The sequence below is a fragment of the Sminthopsis crassicaudata genome, chromosome 1, assembly GCF_048593235.1.
Source record: "Sminthopsis crassicaudata isolate SCR6 chromosome 1, ASM4859323v1, whole genome shotgun sequence".
Classification (NCBI taxonomy): domain Eukaryota; kingdom Metazoa; phylum Chordata; class Mammalia; order Dasyuromorphia; family Dasyuridae; genus Sminthopsis; species Sminthopsis crassicaudata.
This window is the reverse complement of record NC_133617.1, coordinates 441,170,180-441,197,084: the sequence shown is the minus strand read 5'-3', so window position 1 is coordinate 441,197,084 and position 26,905 is coordinate 441,170,180.

The following is a 26,905-nucleotide window of genomic DNA, read 5'->3' as shown; positions in this document are numbered from 1 at the left end:
AGAGTAAGAACTGTGTGATTCTTTTTCTTCTTATCTCTATTCCTCTGTCATTGCTCTAAAAGCCAAGGAAAACTACATATCCCTGAGGTAAATTTAAAAAAAAAATCCATTTTATGAATTGCTATGTCTAAAATGATTCATCATTTGGCAGCAGCATTTTGATAATGGCTAGGCATCCAGGTAGCTAGTAGATAAAGTGCTGGAACTAAAGTCAAGAAGATTCATCTTCTTAAGTTCAAATCTGGTCTGTGGAACCCTGGACAAGTCATTTAACTCTATCTCAGTTACTCATTTGTAAAATAAGCTGAAGAAGAAAATGGCAATCCATTCCAGTATCTTTGCCAAGAAAATGATGTCACAAATGGTGTCACAAAGAGTCACACGTAATTGAAATGACCAAACAACAACAAATCAATGTTGATAAACCCGTGGGCACTTAGCTAGACTGATCTTTATATAGTAGATAGAATCTAGCATTACTAGGTTCATAATGAAAACTCTTCCAGCTTGATAGAATGTTAGCATCTGCACTCTTTTGGCATAGTTGTTGAGAAGTGAATCACACAGATGTTATGATTAGCCATTGGAATCATATTTTGGAGAAGGAATATAAATATATAATGTATTCTCCAAGTCCAAATTTTGTTTTGGACTGTTAATATATTTAGAGAGTATCATCATCTAGTAAATAGCCAGCATGGATATAGTGGAGGAAAAGAATTGAACTAAGAATCTTGGCATATATATATATATATATATATATATATATATATATATATATATATATATATATATATATATATATATATATATATATATATATATACACACATACACACACATATGCAAACATATAGTTATATATACATATCTATCTATCAAATGAATATCATGATGTTTCAATATACCACCAAACTGGTATGGTGTAATTGACACTGGCTGTGGAGTCAAAGGATCTGGTTTTAAATTCAGCATCTGATGTCCACTACCCATGTACCTCGGAGCAAGCCATGTTGTTCCCTAGGTCTCAATGTCCTTATCTGTAATATGAAGGGATTGAACCAGTTGATTCTGAGGTTCCCCTACAACTCTCCATCTATGATCCTAACATGTGTCCTTTCTGATTCTGCTTCATAGAAATTTTGTTATCATGTGCAGCTCATGTAACTTTCAGGAACCTCAGAGTCTTTATGTGTAAAACAGGGATAATAACAGCTATTTTGTCCTTCTCATGGTGTTAGGATCAAATGAAATCCTGGATATAAAAGTGTTATGTAAACCATGTCATTTCAAAAAAGATAAGCATTGTTGATGACAAATAATAATAATGATGATGATGAAGATGATGATGGGATGTATCTGAGAAGGGCCTTATGAGAGTTGTATTTGAGGGTTAGAATGTTGTTTATTTTTGAAAAGGATCAATGACATCACAGTTAATATGATTAAGTTAATGTCTTTACTTGCACATGAATTGTATTTAAGTGAGGTAGGATTAGATTAAGTGAGGTAGTCTTTAGTCTCATTCTCTCTTCCAAAGTCACTGAAGTCTCAGCATGCAGTAGATGACTTTGGCGCATTCCACGGCTGTCTAAGCTCTAAGTGCTCCATAGCACCTGGTTCAGTTGTCCTCATGATCTTTCGAACAAATTGTTCTCATCCTCTTATTCAGCCAAAAAGTACTGAGAGACACAGGGTACATAGTAGCAGCTTTTCTCTTATCTAGCAATGTGATTGGGCCATGTATAAGTCCCTCATTTTCCTGGGGTCTCAGTTCCTTCATTTATAAAGCAAAGAATTGTTAAATGATTTATTAAAAAAAAAAATAGAAAGAAAACAACTAGGCAATTCTATTGTTTTAAAACGTCATTCATTTCTTTCTTCTCATCCTGCATTCAACCCTTTCCTTGTAAATATAAAACAAAAATCAAGCAAAAAAACACACAATACAAAAACCTGGGACAATGCATATATAGACCCTGTTGTTATACCCTTTTTTCAGTCATGTTTGACTTCTAGAGACCCTATTTGGTGATTTCTTGGCCGAGGTACTGAAACAAATTGCCATTTCCTTCTCTAGCTCATTTTACAGATAAGGAAACTGAGACAAACAGGGTTAAGTGACTTGCCCAGGGTCACACAGTAAATTTCTGAGGTTGGATTTGAAATCAGGAAGATGAGTTAGGAAAACTACAGACCTGTGCTATCTACCTGCCCTGAAGAGTCCTACCTTCTTTGTTATGAAAGAAGAGATATGTTTCAGCATCTTTTCCAGTCTTTACTATTTTGTTTAGTTTTTTTCCAATTTCCAAGAATTAAATTTACTTTTAGTGATTTTTTTCATTTACATTCATGCAATAACTAAGGATTTTACTCAAAGCTACATGGATGCTAAAATGTTGGACTTAGAATCAAGCAGACCTGGATTTTAATCATGTTTGGAACACTTACTGTGTGATATTGGACAAGTCAGTGAGTTAACCTCACTGAGCCTCAGTTTTCTCAGAAGGAATAATAATTACAATAGGCCCTGGACCTCCTAGGATTATCATGAAGATTAAATGAGTTGACATATGTAAAGTGGCTTGTAAATCTTTCCTTGTTATATAAATACTAATTGTTATTGCTATTACACTGTTTTAGTTGTGGTGTATATTTTCCTTTTGATTTTGTTTATTTTGCTCTCCATTAATTCATGATTCATGATTTGGCTCTTTCCAGATGTAGCTTTATCTACATTCCAGATGTAGCTTCCAAAAAGGAAGATATTTTGGCATAGAGGAAAGAAGGCTGGTTTTTGGATTCAGAAATTCTAGATTTAAATCTTGGTTCTGCTGGCATTTCCTATTGAGTAAACTTGGACAAATTGCTTAATCTCTCTGTACTTCAATTATCTCATCTGTAAAATAAAATAGTTGGATTAGATTATTCCAGATCAGTCCTGTCAAGCTCAAACAGAAATGCATCCCTAGGAGCAATATATGGACTAAAAAAAAGAACATTATTTATGTTGCATTGTATTTTAACTTATTTTGTTAAAAAAAAATTCCTAATTGCATCTCAGCCTGGGCTCTTAAGAGAGAATTTTTTCTGGTTAGTAAATTTGACACCTCTACTTTAGAATCTCTTCCCACTCTGAATTTATGATCCTGTGTGTCCATGAGTAGCACTGAGTTATTTCCCATGGTAGTTAGTTCTAAGCCTAGAGCCAGGAAAATTGTTTTCAAATTTGACTTAAAACACTTAGTTATGACTTAGTTGTGTAATCTTGTGCAATTGACCTGTGTTCTAATTTCTAGAATTGTTGTGAGCATCAAAGAGATATTTGGAAGTGCTTTGCAAACTTAAATTATTAAATAAATGCTAGTTATTTTTATGATCATGATAATGATTATGATTATTATTATATAATTTTGGAGGCTTTTTCTTGTCCTAAATAAGTAACATTTCCCAAGAAATGTATAACTTTTGATAGGTAAACCTGGTTTGGTACTTAAGTGTTTGTTCATTTAAGATGTTATATTTTCTAAATTACTTTAAACTCATGAAATATTTCAGCCCATGATTTAGATTCAAAGAAAAGTTATTCCCTGTCACAAAAAGAAACTAAAAACCTTACAGTGACTTTGAATTGTTGTTTTTGTAATCTTGATAAGATTTAAAATCCAAAGCTCTTATCTTCCCTGTTAGGTGCATATTGGAATTCAAGGCAAGAATCCTGTCTCAGATTACTACCTGCATGATTCTGGCAAACCATTTAACAGCTCACCTTTATTTTTCATTAACTATAACATGGGAATCCTGATACCACCTATTTTACAGTGTTGTCATGGGTACCAGATGAGATGTCTGTAGGCACTTTGCAAAACTTGAGTGCTTTGTAAATAAATGTCAGCTATTGTCTTTAGGGCTACCCAAGGTTTAATTACCTGATCCATTGGTTTTTAATAAAGGAAATTGTCTTGTTTTCATTTAAATATTTTTAGAAGTTTTTATGCTTAAAAGAAGATAAATCTTCAGTAACTTTGGGGAAAAGACTTCCATGAAGTAGCAGAAAAATGTTTAATTGAAATCCTTTTCCATTTTACTTTAGATAATAGATGTCTTATCAGATTCTTACAATTTTTAAAAATGAGAACAAGAAAACTGTCTTTCCTTAATTCTTTAATCTATAGAGGGGTGATTACCATTTTTCAATGATATTAAATGTATTTTTTTTAATATCATAAAACTTTTAATTACCATTTATTTGTTGAGAATTAATGTCAAACTTTCCTAAACCCAATCTTGGTGTCCTTCTCTAACTTCATGTCATTTAACATCCTTTTATTTGCTTGAAATTCTTCTGCATACGTTCATTCTGCTTGCGCTTACATATGTACATTTTCTCTCTTTGACAAAACATAACAGCTTTCTTTTGTATTTCCAGAACCTAGTTTCGTCATCTCTTGAAACAGAAATGTAATAAATGTTTATTTATTGAATAATAACAAATTTGATTTCTCATTTGAATTTGTTGTAATAAATATATACAAATTCCTCCATTATATATATATGTTTTATATGTATATATATACACATGCATATATGTACCCGTATATGTGTGTTGTTTCATAGCTTTGTCAATATAACCTGCTAGTAAAATCCTATATACTTCCAGGCATTAAAAAAAGTCCTGATTATGGAAAATAATATGTTTTACAGAAGTGAAACTCAAAGTGGAAAACAAACAACAACAAAAAAAAGCATTTACAAATGGAGGAGACTAGTCAATCACCCTTTAAGAATGAAATATAGTTCTCATAATATTCATCCTCTCTATATTCACTTTTCTTCCCAGAGACACACATTAGAAAGGCAGATGTACATTCCAGGTTGTTTACTGGATTCATTTTTTCACTAAGGCAAGATACTGTCTGCTTCAATAAATTCAAGTTATAAAGAGTTAGATTAAGTCTTATTCAAAACTGGTATCTCAACTCCTTGCTTTGAACTATGAAGTACTATTTTGCCTCTAAAGCAATGGGACTTCTTATAATTTTAAATACAGGGAAAGAATGCTGTCACGCAGAAGGTATGGAAGAAAAAGATTTTCCAAATTGCCAAATTTGAGGTGGAATATTGGTGCTAACAGCTCTTTTTTATTTATTAGATTTAGATCATGGAATTTAGATTCATGATCAAATGTATTTTTAGAAGAAAAATAAATGTTAATCAGCATCAGTGAAAGTTGACAATGGAAATGAAGTATTATTTACCTTTCCTACTAAGAACTTGTTGGAACTTTCATAAAGAAAGGTACATAAAACACTTACTTTACTTGTAATTTGAGCTTTGAAAATTGCACTGTTAAGTGTTCTGAATGCCATAGGCATTTCAAAAAAACATATTTCAGAGGAGGAAAAGAAAGCAATACATAAATACTCCCACTGAGCAAATGGACAATATGTCAGAGCTGAGGTTTGCAGGGCTCCACCTAAGGTAAGTTGACCCCAAAGAGGGCAAAGAGACAAGAATAAGTCCCTTTATTGTATTGTTTTGACACAGAAACAGTGACATTCCTCAGGCCCCTTCCACAGAACAATCTGATGCAAAATACATCTGTGTTCTTCTTACTTGCAGAACTGGATTATATCACCCACACTACTTTTAGGCTTATCTGATGGCAAATGAAAATTGATATGAGTAAGGAGATATAATAACAGCAACTTAGTTACCAAATAACCATTCTTTATTACTTCCAAGTTCTTTGAGCACTTACAATTTCTACCAAAGCCATATGTGTATTCATAAGTATACATATACCCCAGCACATTAAATATAACCCCTATCTATACAGGAATGCACATAGATGTACATATGAAATATGTAAAAATCAACAAACATGTATTTAAGCACTTTTTATGAGTAAGACATGCTAAGCTTTACTATTGGGGGAAAAATGTAAATATTCTTAGAGTTATAGATCTGCCTGGTCCATACCAGTGAGCTTTGGAAAATCATATGACTTTTATATATTTTAGCTTCCTTCTTTGTAATCTGGGGGCAATATTTTCAACTAGAATGAAGGGCTATTGGGAAGAAAGTTTTTTGTAAATCTTAAGGCTTCAATCTCAGTTGATGATATTACCACAAAAGGGCAGTGTAGATTGTGGAAATCATACTGGGTTTGGACACAAAGGCCACTCACTACCTCTGTGATCATGGGTAAGTCACATGACTTTCTGGGTCTCAGTTTTCTCAACTGTAAAATGAGGCTTTGGACCAGTTGGCATTGAGAATATCTTCTAGCACTATGTCTATTATTAAATGAGCTTACAATTAATTTAATGATAGGATAGTGCTCAGCTAGTTCAGTGGATACTGTTAGACCTGAAGTTAGGAAGACCTGAGTTCAAATTTGGTCTCAGATATGACTTGGGTCAAGTCACTTAACCTCTGATTGCCTAGGAGACAGCTGTGGGGATCAGTGAATAGAGAACTGGAGCTGGCCTTAGGAAGACTTCAGATCAAATCTTGCCTCAGCTACTGGGCAAGTCACTTACTTTCTGTTTGCTTTAATTTGCTTTTAATGTTTCCTTTTTAAGGAAATAGTGAACCACTCCAGTATCTTTGCCAAGAAATCCCTATGAAAAATAGAGGCTACAGAATCACAAAGAGTTGGACAACTGAATGATTGAACAAAGTGCTTAGCATAGTGTCTGGCACATGGTAGGTGGTTTAATAAATATTTATTGATGGAGAATAGGAATTGGAATAACAATAATAACAATACTGATAATAGCTAGTTTTTATGTAGTGTTAAGTACTAAGTTAAACACCTTACAATTATCTCATTTGATCCTGGGAAGTAGGCAATATTATTACATCCCTGTTTTATAGTTGAAGAAGGGCACAGAAACCAGACCTTGATTTCACTGGCATAGAGAACACCGAAGTGAATAAAATTCCTGTACTACTACAAGTTGAAACTTTGTTGAGCACTGAGGATTAAGGGACTTAGCCAAAGTGGCACAGGTAGTACATGGAGCAGGAAGGATTACTTAGAACTTCCTGGCTTTGAGAATGACTCTTGATCTGCTCCATTACACTGCCTCATTTTAATGATATGTTCCATATTTTCTGGTGCTTGGTTCAGGTAGGCATTTTCACGTACAACAATCCTATAAAGTAAGTAGGGTAAGAATCATTGTTTGATCTTTATAGATGAGAAAACTGATGTTCAGTAAGTTTAGATTACTTTCCCAAGACTATATTACCTAGTAAAGGTGAAGTAGTATCAGATTATGGATGGCTTTTAATACCCATCTAAAAGGGAGTATTCAATAAGCATTGGTAGATTTGGCTTGAGTTGTGGTCCTCAGTCCTGAGTAGAGCAGCAAATCCAAGGGAAGGAGAAAGATCAGTTCTGCTCTTTCAGGAGACATAATATAGTGAGGCTTGATGACTGGACTATTGATTTCAGCCACCTTGTCTTCCCAAAGTTTTGGCCTTCAGTGACGGCTGTTTCCTTTTATACCATTGATTTGCACTGATATATTGTCATAGTTCCAGACCTTCCTTGACATTATACCTTTCCTTGACTCCTCTGGGTTGGTAAGGCTGTGAGCTCCAATAGTTATTACTAAGTCCACATAATTTGCATAGTAGAAAGAAAACTGGACTTGGCCTCAGAAAAGAATAAGTTTTCATCCTATTTCCAACACTGATTAGCTATGTGAAAGAATCAGAATTTGACTCCAAGTGATGTAGTATTAGCAAACCAATCACCAGAACCTCAGTTTCTCTATATCTAAATAGAAATGATGACAAAGGCCTTACATGGCTATCAATTGAGATGGCATATGCAAAGTGCTTTCTAAACTTTAGAATGCTAAATGAATATTAGATAGTGTTGTCAACTGTGGAAAGTAAAGAAAATGACATGAATGGGGAGAAGAATTGGCAGCAAATGAAAGTCATTGTGAAAAAATTTTATCTATTGAATTTGATGACCAATTGATTGTGAGAGTTGAGAAAGAGGTCAAATAGTTCACAAAACAGTCAAGACTGAATGATTGTGCCACTAACAAAAATAATAAGTTAGAAAAAGAAAAATTTTGGGGAACATTATGAGCTTTGTTTTGGACAAATTATTTTCTAGATGTCAGTAGATACCCAGTAAAGATGTTTCTTAATTTAAGATATTTGTTTTAAAATCTAGAAATTGGTTTAGAAAAGGATGTGTAGATAGATGTTTAAAAACTGACTACCCAGAAAAAAAGGTCACATGGCATACTTTTGATATTATTAACATTTTCTATATCATTTCCTTAAGTCTAGAAAATTAATAAAACAATAAATCAAGTCATGACTTGTAGCATTTTCTGATTTCTGAGGAAAAAATGCTCACTAGAAATTTAACAATCAACTCTTATAAACCATTATGAGTGGGATAAGGCACAATTTGAGAAGAATTATGAAATCCTAGAACTGGATGGTACTCCAAAAGTCATCTGGTATAATCCATATTTGAGTTTATCTATAACCCCTCAATGCTAGTGACAAGAGAACTCCCACATTTGGATATTTTCAAATTTGCTTCTTTGTGACTTACATTCAGTGTTTTTGGTTTGATCCAGTAAAGTTAAGTAGAGCAAGTTGAATTCCTCTTTCACATCCCTTCAGAAGTTGAAAACAATGTTATGGAAAGGAATGAAATTGGCAAGGGAGAGATTTTAGAGAAATAAGAGATTTGAGAAAAGAACTTTGGGAACATTCCTTATAAGAGGGAGAAACTCTAAGAAAGAAGAAATGGTTAAAGCAAGTAAGAGAAAAGCTCCTTGAATTTGTTGATTTGGTTTGGAGGTAATCCATGCCCTTGGAAAGAACAGTTTCAGTAGATTATTAGAGAAAGAAGCCATATCACCAAGAATTGATGTTATAGAAATAGAGAAAGATAAAGGTTAACACACACACACACACACACACACACACACACACACAGAGAGAGAGAGAGAGAGAGAGAGAGAGAGAGAGAGAGAGAGAGAGAGAGACAAAGACAGAGACAGAGACAGAGACACAGAGACAGACAAAAACAGAAAGATAGGAGAGTGACAAAGACACATAAAGAGACAGAAAGAGGAGAGACAGAGAAAGAAACAGAGGCAGAAACAAAAAAAGAAGAGACAGAAAGATGGGGATACAGAGAGAGAGAAGAGATGAGGCAGTATGGTTGATGGAAGAAATTTTTTTTTTAGGATTGGAGAAATCTAATCATACTTGTAGACAAATAGAAAAAGCTGGTGGAAAGGGAGAGATTTTGTAAGTATCTGCCCACAAATACACATATGTAAACATGCATTAAATATACAAAGACACTCACATATGGAACCACCCTATATTCTATTTGTTTGCCTATCATTTTCTTCTTAGTTATATTTGTTTATTGAAATCATGCCTGTACCATAGTGCCGTGGATAAATTTAAGTAACTGAATAAAAGAATTGAGCTGTTGGTATGTGGCAGAATAAACAAAAGACCTGGGCATTAGCTGAAAAATTTGAATAGTTTGTGCCTGTCTCTACTGTGCCTTTTGATTTAGAATGTTGGCCTAAAAACATCTGTTGCAATGCTTAAAAATTAAATTCTGCAGTCATACTTATTCTTCTACTACAACTTTATTTTCTTATAGGAATGGTCAGTTTAGCCAAATTAATATTTTTTGGGATTAAATTTTATTCTCATACAAATTACTTGCAGTACTTGCTTCTCTGTTTCAAACCCCACATGAGTTCCAAAGCTATGATAATATTGGAACATTCACAGGGAAGAAAATGCGCTTGCTTTGTTTCCTATTTATTCATAACTTCCTGGCACAGATGTTCAAGATGGTTGTTGTGCTGATCTAAGTTGTAGAATCCAATGTATTTGATTGGAAACTTAACTAAAAAACAGATTATATTTTTCTTCCTTTCAAAACTGATTAGCCAAGAAATTTTTAAAATCCTAGCTCTAGCAAATGGGAATTAACAACCACAAAAAAGACACAGAACAAAAGTGTTGCAAAAACATGCCTTCCATTTATAAAGCTGTTAGCAAAAAGACATGCTTTCAGTGAAGGCCGAGTTTTAATGATTTATATCCAGGATTAATGATGATCTTTGACTTTTGAAGCCATATCTAGAGCACTGCTTTGAGTGCCTCGTTTTGGAAAAGATGGTGATAATATGAAGAAATTCCAGAGTGGGGAGCAGGATCATGCTACATGAACACTGGTTGAAAAAAATAAGAGCATTAAGTTTGTAGAAGAGAAAACTTGTGGTATGACACATCAAAAATATTGCATTTACTCTCAAAAGGAATAGATGGTCTCTTTAGATTCTGTGACTTTTTAAATATTTCTTCATGAAGATGACTTGCTATTTTTGAATCTTAACCTGAGAATCATGAAATATTGGTTTGCCTTGTAAGTGTAGATATTTTTAACAGCTCAGGTGATAAGAAATTTACCGGTCATTATGCACTTTATTCAAGAAAGGAGAGCAGTTGAATTAAAAAAAAAATTAAAAAATTAATATTGTAAGGCACAAATAATAGCAAAGCACAACACTTAGGGGATATGTCAGGCACACTCTGATCCAGATGAGGACACAGAGTTTTAATTGCTCAAGTTTCTTAAATGGATTCAAGGAAAGTTTCACTGATTTTTCCAGGCAATAGTTTTGTCTTGCCAGCAAGTTTTGAAAACATGCCTTGATCAAAATTATTAAACATATCTCTCTCTCTTAGTTATCTGTATTATTTTTCCTCAAAATGCATCACATCAAAGATCTGTGATGTGGGATGGATTAACCCTTTAATGATGCAAACTGCAACCCCCTCCTTTCACACTTTAGCAGATTTATGGATTGCTATGACCTTCCCTCTCCCTGAAATATGATAGACAAATAACCTGATGGCCAATCTTTTACTGCTGAAATCTGCAAACTTAACTAGGCTTTTTCTTGAAAGATAAAAATTATAATTTCCCAATATACTTTTACTTGAAATGCTTCCAGCTTGGTAAAACTTACTAGAACTTACTTTCCAGTGGCATAGCCTGGCATAAGAATCCCAGATCACGTCCATGCCACAATAAATATGCATAGTGGAGGATGCTCAAAATAACCTTTGCTCAGTTCTATGTTTTCCTTCATAATTGAAGGAAATTCCTTCATTTAAACTCATTTTCAAGGTGATTGAATGTGCTGTTCTTAGTTAGTTACTTCTTTCTTTCATCCATCCATCTTTCTGACCAATTCTAGTCCCATTTCTGTTTAGAGAACATCATTAATACTGCCCTTCCTAATGCTTTCATTGACCTCATTTGAACAAAATCTTATTATTCTCCACTTTTTTAACCCTTTTGAATGCTAGGGATATTTCTCTTCCCACTTAAGAAAACAAAATCTGCCAATATATATTTTGAAGGCTCATCCTCTGAAATCTTGCTAACTAATATCAGGAGACTTTGTTCTGGGACCTATCTTTTTTCCACATTTTGCTTCAATTATGCCATTTTTGCTCACTGTCTTGGTTTCTCTGTTTTTTTTTTTTTTTTTTTTTTTTTTTTTTTTTTTTTTTTTTTTTTTTTGTGAGCAGGTAGAGATCCTATATATCATACCACTGACTTTATTATCAGCAGATCTACAGAGAAGCCCAGAGTTGACAGAAGTTTGTCCAGGGTAGTTAGAATAGTGAGCAGCTATGCCATTCTTTGAAATTTAAGGCTGGCTCAGCTTTGATGACAAATTGATATCAGGCCATTATGAATGTTAAGCAACCTTAAAAGATTCCAACTTGTAGCTACACTTTGAAAAGGAGTTCATATCCAAAACCCATTACCCAACCTAAGAGAGAATGCAAAATAATATATAATGCCTTAATTAGATCCTTTCATATGAGGGAAATGGTAGGATGCTTGGGAGCATAAATCATAAAACAAAAAGAAAAGCTAATGAAGGGCGTGAAGGCTAGTTTTCCAGATCACAACTCAGGTAAAGAAAAAGCTTGATGTTGAGCAGCCATTGATGCCACTGGACAGTTTCATTCTTTATGCCAAGATGAAAGTGTAGCCCATTTGTACACTAAAAATGAATTTTGCTCGAAACAGAAACCTTTTTCCCCAAAAGTCAAAAATAGATGTATCCATCCTTTTTTCTTACTCTTAGTCTCTTAGTCATTAGGACAAGCAAAGTGGGAAGTTTGTTTGTTTGTTTTTTATTTTATTATTTTTATAATTATAAATTTTTTTGACAGTATATATGCATGAATAATTTTTTTTATAACATTATCCCTTGTATTCATTTTTCCAAATTTTCCCCTCCTTCCCTCTACTCCCTCCCCTAGATGACAGGCAATCCCAGACATTTTACATGTGTTACAGTATAACCTAGATACAATGTATGTGTGTAAATCCAATTTTCTTGTTGCACGTTAAGTATTGGATTCTGGAGGTATAAGTAACCTGGGTAGATAGACAATAATGCTAATATTTTACATTCAATTCCCAGTGTTCCTTCTCTGGGTGTAGTTGTTTCTGTCCATCATTGATCAGCTGGAAGTGAGTTGGATCTTCTTTATGTTGAAGATATCCACTTCCATCAGAATACATCTTCATACAGCATTGTTGTTGAAGTGTATAGTGATCTTTTGGTTCTGTTCATTTCACTCAGCATCAGTTCATGCAAGTCTCTCCAAGCCTTTCTGAATTCCTCCTGCTGGTCATTTCTTACAGAGCAATAATATTCCATAACCTTCACATAACATAATTTACCCAACCATTCTACAATTGATGGACATCCATTCATCTTCCAGTTTCTAGTCACTACGAAAAGAACTGCTACAAAATTCTTTTTATTAGAATCTCTGGGGTTTTCTAAGTATACCATCATATCATCTGCAAAGAGTGATAGTTTGATTTCCTCATTACCTACTCTTACACACAGGTCCCTTTCCCCTCTTTAGTATTTCTTTGGGATATAAGCCCAGTAGTAGCACTGCTGGGTCAAAGGATATGCACAGTTTGATAACTTTTTGGGCATAGTTCCAAATTGCTCTCCAGAATGGCCGGATTCTTTCACAACTTCAACAATGTTTTAGTGTCCCAGTTTTCCCACATCCCCTCCAACATTCATCATTATTTGTTCCTGTCATCTTAGCCAATCTGACAGGTGTGTAGTGGTATCTCAGAGTTGTCTTAATTTGCATTTCTCTGATCAGTAGTGATTTGGAACACTCTTTCATATGAGTGGATATAGTTTCCATTTCATTATCTGAGAATTGTCTGTTCATATCCTTTGACCATTTATCAATTGGAGAATGGTTTGATTTCTTATAAATTAGGATCAATTCTCTATATATTTTGGAAGTGAGACCTTTATCAGAACCTTTAACTGTAAAAATATTTTCCCAATTTGTTACTTCCCTTCTAATCTTGTTTGCATTAGTATTGTTTGTACAGAAACTTTTTAGTTTGATGTAATCAAAATCTTCTATTTTGTGATCAATAATGATCTCTAGTTCTCCTTTGGTCATAAATTCCTTCCTCCTCCACAGGTCTGAGAGGTAGACTCTGTTCCTCTATTCTATTTATGATCTCATTCTTTATGCCTAAATCATGGACCCATTTTGATCTTATCTTGGTATATGGTGTTAAGTGTGGATCCATATCTAATTTCTGGCATACTAATTTGCAGTTTTCCCAACAGTTTTTTTCAAATAATGAATTTTTATCCCTAATGTTGGTATCTTTGGGTTTGTTAAACACTAGGTTGCTATAGTTGTACCCTTTTTTGTCCTTTGTACCTAATCTGTTCCACTGATTGACTGGTCTATTTCTTAGCCAATACCAAATGGTTTTGGTGACTGCTGCTATATAATATAGCTTTAGATCAGGTATACCTAGACTACCTTCATCTGACTTTTTTTTCATTAATTCCCTTGAAATTCTCAACCTTTTATCCTTCCATATGAACTTTGTTGTTATTTTTTCTAGGTCACTAAAATAGATTCTTGGGAGTCTGATTGGTATAGCACTAAATAAATAGATTAGTTTGGGAAGTATAGTCATCTTTATTATATTTGCTCGGCCTATCCATGAGCACTGGATGTCTTTCCAATTATTTAAATCTGACTTTATTTGTGTGGCAAGTGTTTTGTAATTTTGCTCATATAATTCCTGACTTTTCTTTGGTAGATGGATTCCCAAGTATTTTATGTTCTCGACATTTGTTTGGAATGGAATTTCTCTTTGTATCTCTTGCTGTTGCATTCTGTTGGTGATGTATAAAAATGCTGAGGATTTATGTGAATTTATCTTGTACCCAGCAACTTTGCTAAAGTTATAAATTATTTCTAATAACTTTTTATTAGAATCTCTGGGATTCTCTAAGTATACCATCATATCATCTGGAAAGAGTGATAGTTTGATTTCCTCATTACCTACTCTTATTCCTTTAATCTCTTTCTTGACTCTTATTAGGTTAGCATTTCTAATACAATATTGAATAGTAATGGTGATAGTGGACAACCTTGTTTCACTCCTGATCTTACTGGGAAAGGTTCCAGTTTATTTCCATTACATATTATGCTTACTGATGGTCTTAAATATATGCTCCTGATTATTCTAATGAATAGTCCATTTATTCCTATACTCTCAAGTGTTTTTAGTAGGAGTGGATGTTGGGTTTTATCAAATGCTTTTTCTGTATCTATTGAGATGGTCATATGGTTTTTATTAATTTGATTATTAATATGGTCAATTATACTAATAGTTTTCCTAATATTAAACCAGCCCTGCATTCCTGGTATAAATCCTACTTGATCATAGTGTATTATCCTGGGGATGATATTCTGAAGTCTTTTTGCTAATATCTTATTTAAGATTTTAGCATCAATATTCATCAAGGAAATTGGTCTATAGTTTTCTTTCTCAGTTTTCGATCTACCTGATTTAGGTATCAGTACCATGTCTGTGTCATAAAAGGAGTTTGGCAGGACTCCTTCATTCCCTCTTTTTTCAAATAGTTTATATAACATTGGGGCTAGTTGTTCTTTAAATATTTGGTAGAATTCACATGTAAATCCATCTGGCCCTGGGGATTTTTCCCTGGGGAGTTGATTAATAGCTTGTTTTATTTCTTTTTCTGAAATGGGACTATTTAAGCAATTTACCTCCTCCTCTGTTAATCTAGGAAGCCTATATTTTTGGAGGTAGTCATCCATTTCACTTAAGTTATCAAATTTATTGGCATAAAGTTGGGCAAAGTAACTCCTTATTATTGCTCTATTTTCCTCTTCATTGGTAGAAAGATCCCCCTTTTCATTTGTAATTCTAACAATTTGATTTTCCTCTTTCCTTTTTCTGATCAGATTTGCCAAAGGTTTATCTATTTTATTGGGTTTTTCGTAAAACCAACTCTTGGTTTTATTTATTAATTCAATAGTTTTTTTTTTTTACTTTCAATATTATTGATTTCTCCTTTTAATTTTCTAATTTCAAGTTTAGTTTTTGGTTGGGGGTTTTTAATTTGCTCTTTTTCTAGCTTTTTAAGTTGTGGGCCCAATTCATTAATCTTCTCTTTCTCTATTTTGTTCAAATAAGCCTCTAAAGATATAAAATTTCCCCTTATTACTGCTTTTGCTGCATCCCACAAATTTTGGTATGATGTCTCATTTTTGTCATTATCTTGGGTGAAATTATTAATTGTTTCTATAATTTGGTGTTTCACCCAGTCATTCTTTAAGATGATATTGTTCAGTTTCCAATTACTTTTTTTTTGGTCTATTTACCCCTAACTTCCTATTGAATGTAGTTTTTATTGCATTGTGATCTGAGAAGAAGGCATTTACTATTTCTGGCTTCCTGCATTTAATTTTGAGATCTTTATGTCCTAATATATGGTCAATTTTTGTATAGGTTCCATGAACTTCTGAGAAGAAAGTATACTCCTTTCTATCATCATTCAGTTTTCTCCAAAGGTCTATCATCCCTAGTTTTTCTAATGTTCTATTTACCTTTTAATTTCTTTCTTATTTGTTTTGTGGTTTGATTTGTCTAATTCTGAGAGTGCAATATTGAGATCTCCCACTATTATAGTTTTGCTGTCTATTTCTTCTTGCAACTCTCTTAACTTTTCCTTTAGGAAGTTAGATGCTATACCACTTGGTGCATATATATTTAGTATTTATATGGCTTCATTGTCTATGCTACCTTTTAACAGGATATAGTTTCCTTCCTTATCTCTTTTAATTAGATCAATTTCTGCTTTTGCTTGATCTGAGATAAGAATGGCAACCCCTGCTTTTTTGGTTTTACCTGAAGCATAATAGATTCTGCTCCAACCTTTTACCTTTACTCTGTATATATCTCCCTGCTTTAAGTGTGTTTACTGTAAACAATATATTGTAGGGTTCTGACTTTTGATCTAGTCTGCAATCCGCCTTCATTTAGTGGGAGAGTTCATCCCATTCACATTTACAGTTAAAATTACTACTTCTGTATTTCCTGCCATCATATTATCCCCAGATTATGCTTTTTTTACCCCATTGACCCCCATGAACCTCTTCCCCAATATTTAATTTATAGACCCCACTTGTGACGTGCAGCCCTCACTTTTTTGTATCCCTCCCCCCTCCTTTTAAGTCCCTTCCCCTTTCTTGTACCCTTCCCTTATTTCCCTTTTCCTTTTCCCTTTTCCTCTCCACCCTTTTAATGAGATGAAAGAGGATTCTCTGAAAAATAAATATGTCAATTATTTACTCTTTGAGCCTACTCTGATGAGAGTAAGATTCACACAATGTTTCTCCCCCTCTCTAAATTCCCTCAGATGTGGTAGATTTTCTTTGCCTCTTCCTGGGATATATTTCCCCTCTTTTTATCTCTCCTTCCCCTTTTTCTGATACTATCCCCTTCCCTTTACTACTTTCTTTTTTTTAAAATATTATATCAGTAAAATTAAATTATCCATGCAGACTTTCTGTATATCCACAACAGAGATACAGTTCTCAAAAGTTCTTTTTACCTTTTTCTGCTTCTCTTCAGTCTTGTGTATGTAGATCAATTTTTTTGTTTAAGTCTGGATTTTTTCTTAGAAATAAATGGAATTCCTCTGTTTCATTAAATGACCATCTTCTTCCATGGAAAAAAATGCTAAACTTAGCTGGGTAGTTTATTCTTGGTTGCAATCCTTGTTCTTTTGCCTTTTGGAATATCAGGTTCCAGGCCCTTTGATCCTTTAATGTGGAGGCAGCCAGATCTTGAGTGACCCTTATTGTGGCCCCTTGATATTTGAATTGTTTTTTCCTTGCTGCTTGCAATATTTTTTCCTTAGTATGGTAGTTCTGCAGCTTAGCCACAATGTTCCGTGGAGTTCTTTTTTTAGGGTCTTTTCCAGAAGGTGTTCGATGAATTCTTTCAATGCCTATTTTCCCTTCTGTTTCTATTATCTCTGGACAGTTCTCTTTGATGATTTTCTGTAAAATAGAATCTAGGCTTCTTTTTTCATCATAGTTTTTGGGAAGTCCAATGATCTTCAGATTATCTCTCCTAGATCTATTTTCCAGGTCTATAGATTTTCCCAGTAAGTATTTGACATTATTCTCCAGCTTTTCATTTTTTTTGTTGTTTTGTTTTGTTTTGTTTTGTTTGACTGATTCTTGGTTTCTCAATGAATCATTAATTTCTATTTGTTCAGTCCTGATTTTTAATGAGTTATTTTCTTCATTCACATTTTTTAGTTCTTTTTGTATATGCCCAATTGAGTTTTTAAATGAATTATTTTGCTCTGTTGAATTTTTTTTCCATTTCATTAATTTTTTTTTTAGTGAGTTATTTTCTTTTTCCAATTCAGAAATTATACTCTCTTGAGACTTTTTTATCTTTTCCAATTCAGAAATCCTACTTTCCTGTGATTTTTTAACCTTTTCTAATTCACAGATTTTGTTACCCTGTATCTTCTGTGAATTCTTTATTTTTTCCAACTCAAATTTCAGGACATTGTTATTCGTTATCATAGCTTCTCTTTCCTTTCCCCATTTTTCTTCAAACTCTCTTAACTTTTTAATTGTCTCTTCTAGGAGAGAGTTATGTGATGGTGGGCAGGTATCATTCTGCTTTAGGGTGTTATCTGCAGACTGTTGTTAGCTTCTTTGGGGTTGGATACCCACTCTTTCTCTGTTTAGAAAGTGTCAATCGTGCTCTTCAGCTTCTTACTCATTGTTAAAAATCTGTTGGGGTCTGCCCTTGGGGTAAGAAGTTTATTTATTTATTTACCAGCTTCCTCCCAGACTGGAGGGGAGTGGGGGTAGAATGCAACAACCCTGTGCCTGAGGTAAGAGAGAGCTCTGGGAAAGAGTTCCCCTTCCCCCCAAATGACTCAGTGGTTAGCAAGGCTGAGCTGTTAGGAGTGCCCAGTGAAGGACCCTGATGTGTGGCCTAGGGACTGCCCTGAGGTTTAAGGCTGAACAGTGAAAGTGTCACAAACCCCAGCCAATGCCTCCCTTGGGGCCGTGGATGTCAGCAGCTGATGTGAAAAGCTCCTGCACTCAAAGCAAGTGTCTGCCTGGAAACGAAGGTCCCTACTACCAAGGCTCTGCTTCTCTGGGAGTTCAGCTGCTGAAAGAATTCCATTGCCTTAGGCTGAGCCCAGCACTATGTGGATTAGATGTTGCCTCAGGCTGTGTCCCCTCTGTTCAGGTTCTCAACTACCCAAAGGAGTAGCCCTGGGCAGTAGAAGGTTTCTACACAGTCTGCACAGCCATGAAGAGTTCTATTAGGTCACTTCCGAATTGGGGTGGATTTAGGATCTGGCTTTTTATTTTAAAGTGTCTTGACTTCTCTTCTGAACTGCTGTTTTATAAGCAGTGAAGAGCTTACAGCCTGTGTCAGATTCCCTCTATCTCAGTGGCTTCTGTGATCCCAGAGTTCTCCCCAGCCCGATCGGCACAGTGTGCTAGCACCCAGTCCAACCCTGTCTGTGCTGGCCTCTTTTTTTTTTTTTTCCTCCCCTCGGAACCAACCTTTTCTGTTGAGATTCTAGATACTCTTCAGTAAGTTATGCTAATCCTTGTGGTTTTTATCAGTCCAGCATTATTTTCAAGGCTGATTTAATGAGGGAAGAAGGGAGCTTACAAATTCACGCGTATCGTCTCCGCCATCTTGGCTCTGCCCCCCAAAGTGGGAAGTTTGGGGCAGTAGATTGCCCTCTAATAAATGATTTATAATTTTGTCAGTGCCTAAAAAACTCATTTGGGAAAGTAAACACTTACCATTGTAGTGATGCCTATTAAAACCAAACCAAACTAAACCATGGGGGTATTTTGATTCCTTACTTCTAAAGCCTATAAGAATCCTAATTCTTTCAAAGTTCAACCTTAATCCTTAAATGAAGCCTTTCCTGTTGCCATATTTCCAGCTATTAATATCTCCACATAAAATTAGCTTGTATATATTTTGCATCAATAGCAATGCATAGTATACAACACATATTGTTTCCTATTGTGGATTAGAAATTCCTTGGGGCAAGAATTGTTTCATTTTTGTCTTCATATTTTCATTGTTTATCATAGTGCCTATCATAATAACGTACTTAATAAATACTTGTTGATTGCTGACAATAAGGTTTCAGATGGCAAGAATTCTCATCCCTTCATACAACTTGTTCTCTGACATTCTGTAGTTCTTACCTGGGAATCCCTTGGAAAACAAATCCTCCATCTCTGTCCCCCACACTTCATTTTGCTATTTACTGCATATGGAGGCAGTATAGAATACTTACTTACTTTGTGGTTATTCAATTGCAAGATGATTTGGAATCAGGGGAGTGGGGCTTTAATTCTGGGCATACTAAATTTCTATTGAACCTTGGAAACTGGGACAAACCATTTAAATATCATGAGCCTCAATTTCCTTACCTTTAAAATAAAGTCTTTTGGAGAAGGTGCTCTCCAAGGTTTAAATCCTATGATTCAAGCAGCCAGTGGGCACAGAGAGTACAGCTAGAATCAAGTATACCTGAGTCCACAATTAAGCCTCAGGAACTTACTAAACCATGTGATTCTGGACAAGTCACAAAGCTCTTGGCCTCTTTTCCTCATCTACAAATATAGTTATATATAGTAAAACCTCTCCCATAGGGTTATTGTGAGGATAAAATGAGAATATAAATGTAAATTACTTTAAAATCCTTAAAAGTAATATATAAAGAGTAATTATTATTGACACTGACCACTTCCTTTGTCTTAAGCTTAATGTTAAGAGCAAAAGGAAGCCTTATATAAATCTTATTGTTATGGTAAAGAAACTGAAGCCTGATGAAGGCATTAAATGATTTACCCAAGGTCCTACAACAGGATAAATAGAAGCAGAACTGGGACCAGAATCTTTTTTCTTTAGTATCCCCCATTTCTCTTTCTGTTAGATCATGCTATCTTTTGTTCATGTCATTCTTTTGTCTGTGTTAGCATGACCTCCTTCCCTTCCCTTCCCTTCCCTTCCCTTCCCTTCCCTTCCCTTCCCTTCCCTTCCCTTCCCTTCCCTTCCCTTCCCTTCCCTTCCCTTCCCTTCCCTTCCCTTCCCTTCCCTTCCCTTCCCTTCCCTTCCCTTCCCTTCCCTTCCCTTCCCTTCCCTTCCCTTCCCTTCCCTTCCCTTCCCTTCCCTTCCCTTCCCTTCCCTTCCCTTCCCTTCCCTTCCCTTCCCTTCCCTTCCCTTCCCTTCCCTTCCCTTCCCTTCCCTTCCCTTCCCTTCCCTTCCCTTCCCTTCCCTTCCCTTCCCTTCCCTTCCCTTCCCTTCCCTTCCCTTCCCTTCCCTTCCCTTCCCTTCCCTTCCCTTCCCTTCCCTTGGCCTAGTTTCTCAAAATTCTTTTATAATTTGGTGTACCAGGGAAAGAGAGTACAATGAAATGGTCACAGTCAAATGTATTTCAATTTTTCAGAAGATTGGGATGATGCCATTCACAGCACAAAAGAAAAGTCTTTCCCCAACTGTTGGAATAGCTGAGTTAAAAAAAAGAAATAATTTTACTGGAATTTTCTCAGGGATTATTAGAAGTGTCAGCAGGTAAGAAGTCTTCTGGTATATTAAGAGTAGTGTATGCAGAAACCAGCTATTATCTGTTGTGTATAGATGAGCAGAGGATTTGTTAATTTGGTATGATTTAGGAGAGTATTTGATGGGAGACTTTGGCAGAGTGTGGGAAACACTGAATAATGTCTCCCACAGTATCTGAGTCTTTGCTATCTTCCTCTTGTCATCACAGTATTTGGTAGGGTTTTATGCCAATCTGGGCTTTTTTTGCTTTGATATCCTACCCAACAAGTGCAAATATTAGAAAGCTGATGATGATGGAAGGAAGAAATAAGATCATTTCTATCATGTTTTATGTGAATTGTGACAGCTGAGTGGCCAGTCCAGTCCCTAGAGAAGAATATTTGGGAGCATAGGGTATAATGTTGGTAGAAGATTCTTAGACTAAGAAACAAGCCTATGTGTAATAAGCAAAAAGATATAGATTTTTGAGATGTTAAAAAACACAAAAAGAAATGGGAAACAAAGAGAGAATTATAGTATATCTAGCATAGTCCTAGATGGTGAGTGAATGTTTAGAAGGCAAATAATAAGATTTGGAAAGAGAACATGTGAGTTTAAATCTTATATCAGACACTTGCTATCTATATGACTCTGGACAAGAAAGCCTTACCTTCAACTTATTGTTGTTCAGTCATGACTCCCATTTATTGTTGTTGTTTTGACAAAATTAATGTAGTGGTTTGCCATTTTTTTCTCTGTCTTCTTTTACAGATGAGGAAACTGAAGCAAAAGGGATAAAGTGACTTCCCCAGGATCACATAGCTAGTAAATGTCTGAGCCAGATTTTAAGTCAGGAAGATCAGTGTTCTTGATTATATGCTTGGTACCTTATCCACTGTGCTATCCAGCTGCCCAAAGAAATATATTTTGTTTTTGTTCAGCTATTTGTCAGTTGTGTCTGACTCTTGGTTTCTTGCAGAGATAATACAATACTTTGCCATTTTCTTTCCTAGTTTATTATACAGATAAGAGAATTGAGGCAGACAGTGACTTCCTTAGGGTCACATACCTAGTAGGGTATCTAAGGCTGACTTTGAACTCAGGAAGAAAAGTCACCTAGAAGACATCTTGGAAGTGCCACCTAGTTGTCCTACCGTCAGTTTCCTCAACTGTAAAATGGGAGTAATAATTAAACAAAATTAAATCTTTGTATTATTTTATAAATCTTAAATATGATAAATGTTCTTATGCAATAGAAAGCCAATTTTTTAGTTTACAAATAACTATAAAAAATAGGAATTATAGTGTTTCTAGGCTCACATAGCCCTTTCCATATATTAGGTCATTTGCTTTTTATAACATTCTTGTAAATTAGGTGCTGTTATAATTTCTACTTTACAGATGAGAAATTTGTTAAGTGCCTTAGCCAGGGCTTCTCAACCAGTAAAAGCCTGAGGCAGGATTTGAATTTTGGTCTTGATGACTCTAAATCCAGAACTCTGTCACCTACCCTAAGCTGTCTCTATGAAAAAGAAAGACATCTTCAAAAACATTTGGTAAATTTTGCCAGCTATTTTGTATCCTTTCCTTCTTGGTTTTAAAATGGCTGGGATTCAAAATTAATGATCAGAAGTAATTTTGTTAATTCAGAATGAAGGCAAAATGTATTGCATGTTCATAAAGTATAGTTTCACTGAATTAGAGGATCATAATAAGTCATTCCTTTATACCATAGAAATATACTTAACATAGACACCAAATACCAGTATGTTTTTTTTTTCTTGCTGTTGATTGAAACACATGGAGACATTTCTGCTTTGCTTTTTCTAGACTCCATGACACCTATCACCTTCCCATTTGCACTTGTCATTACATCATTCTTTCTCATTTTAGCAGACTTTTATAGCAGTTAAAATTTCTAGTTCATAGATTATTTTATATTCATTACATTTTAAGAATCTGGAGATGGAATACTGGTCATAAGGAAAAGAAAACCAGGGAACCTATATATATATATATATATATATTCAAAATAGAATGTAAAGAGGAAATATTATGAAATCAGCATAGAAAGATAGTTTAGAGGGAGATGATGAAGGGCTTTAAAAGGAAGAGCTTTAATTTTATCTTATAGGCAAATGTGAGGTCCTGAAACTTCTTGAGCAGGAAAGTTGCATAGTTAGAGCTCTGCCTTAGAAATATCTCCATAGGAGTATAGAGGATAGATTGGTGTGAGCAAGTACTAGATGCTAGGAGACTAATTAGGTTGCTATTTCAAAAGTTCAGGGAAGATTTGGAGTGGCCTTAACATTAATGGTAGTTGTTTGAATTGGGGAGGGGGGAAAGGGCACAAATGCAATAGATTTTTGTGAAGGAGGAATTGACAAGTCTTGACAAGGACAAGGAGGTTGAGATAGAATGAAGAGTCTGTGTTGTCTCTGAAGTTGCAACCTGACTGACTTGAAGGATAATAATGTTCCCAACAAAAATATAGTAAGTTCTTTTTTTTTTTTTTATTTGAACATGAAAAGATGAGTTCTGTTGAATAAGTATTGAATGTGAAGTGCCAATGAAACATTTGGGTGAAAATGTTTAGTAGTAAGCTGGTATACAATATTAGCACTCAGAAGAAATAAGGACAGACTATATGGAGATTTGAGAATTTGACTAGAGATAATTATTGAATATATGAGGTATTTGATGAAAAATATATAATCTGGTACTCCTTTTTCTTTGAAGTTTTATCAATTTTGTTGTGATTCACATAATCAAAGGCTTTAGTACAGTCAATGAAGCAGAAGTAGATGGTTTTCTGAAACTCTCTGACTTTTTCTGTAATCTATCCCATGTTAGCAATTTGGTCTCTAGGTCCTCTGCCTCTTTAAAAACTAGCTTACATTTCTGGTAATTTTTGGTTCACATATTGCCAGTGCAATCTTAAGGATAATCTTACTGGAGTATGAAATGAGTACAATTCTTTTGGTGATTTGAGCATCCCTTGGGATTGCCCTTCCTTAGGATTTGCATGTAAACTGATTTGCAATTCGTTTATTGCTGGCAACCTTGAAGAGAACAAAACCAGTGGAATGGTGAGATCAAAGAGAAATTGCCAAATATTGAGATTTAGTTGGAAAGAAGTATAGATGACTTTTTCTTGGTAAGAGTTTAGCCTCAAATGAGAATGGATAATGGACAAAAGGAATAAGAAGAAATAGAATCAAGAACACTAAGGACTGACTTTGTCAAGAATGATTTTAATAGTGATTGGAGAAATAGAGGAGAGAATGGAAAATAATGTCAAGTGTATTTGAGATTTATCATTGTGAAGAAGAGGAGTTCATTGTGGATAGTGTCTGTTTTCTTGTTAAAGTATGAGACAAAACTTCCCATTGAGAGGGAGAGGAGAGGTATGATGTAGGTGGCTTGAGATGAGAAGATCTAGACCAAATGTTAGCTCAGTGAAGGGAAAGTGAAATGATTGTTGTGTGAGAATGAGAACTCATCTGTGAAATTTTAGAATTCTCTGGGAAAGTAGGTGAATTTGATGTAAAATTAACTTATAAACCAAAGTCAGAGTGGGACATGAAAGTGGAATACGATACATCATCAAGTACAGGCCAAGTATTTGAAGCTCTCCTCAGTGGTACTTATCTTACTTTCTGGCTCTTTCCTGTTTTCCCATGACACACTGGAATCCCAGAACCTATGTTCCAATCTTGGTTTTGCTGCTTATTTATGATGTTTATGCTTGTTTATGATCTCAGAAAAGTCACTTGACCTATCTTGACCTTCATTTCCTCATTTTAAAAAAAGAGTTTGATTAGATGACTTTCAAAGTCTCTTCTAGCTCTAAAGGTTTTGAATTTTAAGCCTATGAGTCTGAATACAGAGTATTTTCTTTATTGACTCAGATCTCTGAGGTTTCCAACTGACTGGTTTCCAGTGTCCTAAGGAAAATGGAGATTATTTTTTAATACTATGGGCATAGACTTGATCCTTGTGTATTTTATCTTTGTTTGATAATTTGAATTGATCTTTGCTTGAAGATTCATTCCATTTGGTGTTACTGATGTTGGATTATGTCCTGACTATCTGATTAATCCCATCAGGGTGACTGAACACAATACAAATGTCTACTGGAATATTTCCAGAGACACCAGCAGTGATCTGATCTGAGCCTTGAAATTATGTTGACAGCCTTAGAAGAATCAATTTGATTCATTTCAACAAATACTTATTAAGTGCTTACTATGAACAAAGTTCTGTGTTACATGCTAGGGATATAAAGAAAAATATTTATTTATTTAAACAAAGGGCCTGCCTTCGGATAGCTTACAGTTCTATTGGGAGAGGAATAAATAGATAAGTATATGCAGGATGATGTGAAAAGAGAATGTTAACAACCTTAACAAGTGGGTAAAAGGTGGAAGAACCTGATTTGAGCACTGCAGGAAGTTAAGGTATTCTGAGAAGTGGCAGTTAGGACAGAAAGTTTCCCAGGCCAAGAGGCCAGTTTGTGAAAAGACAGAAAGATGAAAAATAGAAAGCTGAATTCAAGAAGCATCAGGCCAGTTTGACTGATATGTAAAATGACTGAAAGGGAGATAATGTAAAATAAGCCTGGAAAGACTGGCTAGATCTAGGTTTCGAGGTTGGGAAGAGTTTTAAAAAACAGAGGTATAAAAACCCCAGCTTTTGGAATAAAAAACTCACTATCTGACAAAAACTGTTGGGGAAATTGGAAACTAATATGGCAGAAACTAGGCATTGATCCACTTTAACACAGAATACACAGATAGGATCAAAATGGGTTTATGATTTTGATATAAAGAGTATTATTATAAACAAGTTAGACCAAAGGATAGTCTACCTCTCAGATCTGTGGAGAAGGAAGGAATTTGTGGCCAAATAAGAATTGGAATTTTTTATTGAACACCATATATATAATTTTGATTATATTAAGTTAAAAAGTTTTTCTACAAACAAAACTAATGCAGGCAATATTAGAAGGGAAACAATAAATTGGAAAAACATTTTTACATTCAAAGGTTCTGATAAAGGCCTCATTTCCAAAATATATAGAGAACTGACTCAAATTTATAAGAAATCAAGCCATTCTCCAATTGATAAATGGTCAAAGGATATGAATAGACAATTTTCAGATGAAGAAATTAAAACCATTTCCAGTCATATGAAAAGATGCTCTAAATCACTATTGATCAGAGATATGCAAATTAAGACACCTCTGAGGTACTACAATATACCTCTCCAACAAATGTTGGAGAGATGTGGGAAAACTGGGACACTAATACATTGTTGGTGGAATTATGAAGTGATTTAACCCATCTGGAGAGCAATTTGAAACTATGTATAAAGGGCTATCAAACTTTGATTCAGCAGTGTTTCTATTGGGCTTATATCCCTAAGAGATCTTAAAGGAGGGATAGGGATCCACATGTTCAAAAATACTTGTCGCAGCCCTTTTCATAGTGGCAAGAAACTGGAAACTGAGTCATGCCTATCAGTTGGAGAATGGCTGAATAAGTTATGGTATATGAATGTTATGGAATATTATTCTATAAGAAGCAGGATGATTTCAGAGAGGACTGGAGAGACTTACATGAAATGATACTAAGTGAAATGAGCAGAACAGGAAATTATTGTACACACGATGATCAATTCTGATGAACAGAATTTTCTCAACAATGAGAAAATGCAGGCCACTTCCACTGATCTTGTGATGAAGAGAGCCATCTACACCCAAAGAGAAGACTGTAGGAGCTGAGTGTGGATCACAACATAGCATTTTCACTCTTTTTGTTCTTGTTTGCTTGCATTTTATTTTCTTTCTGATTT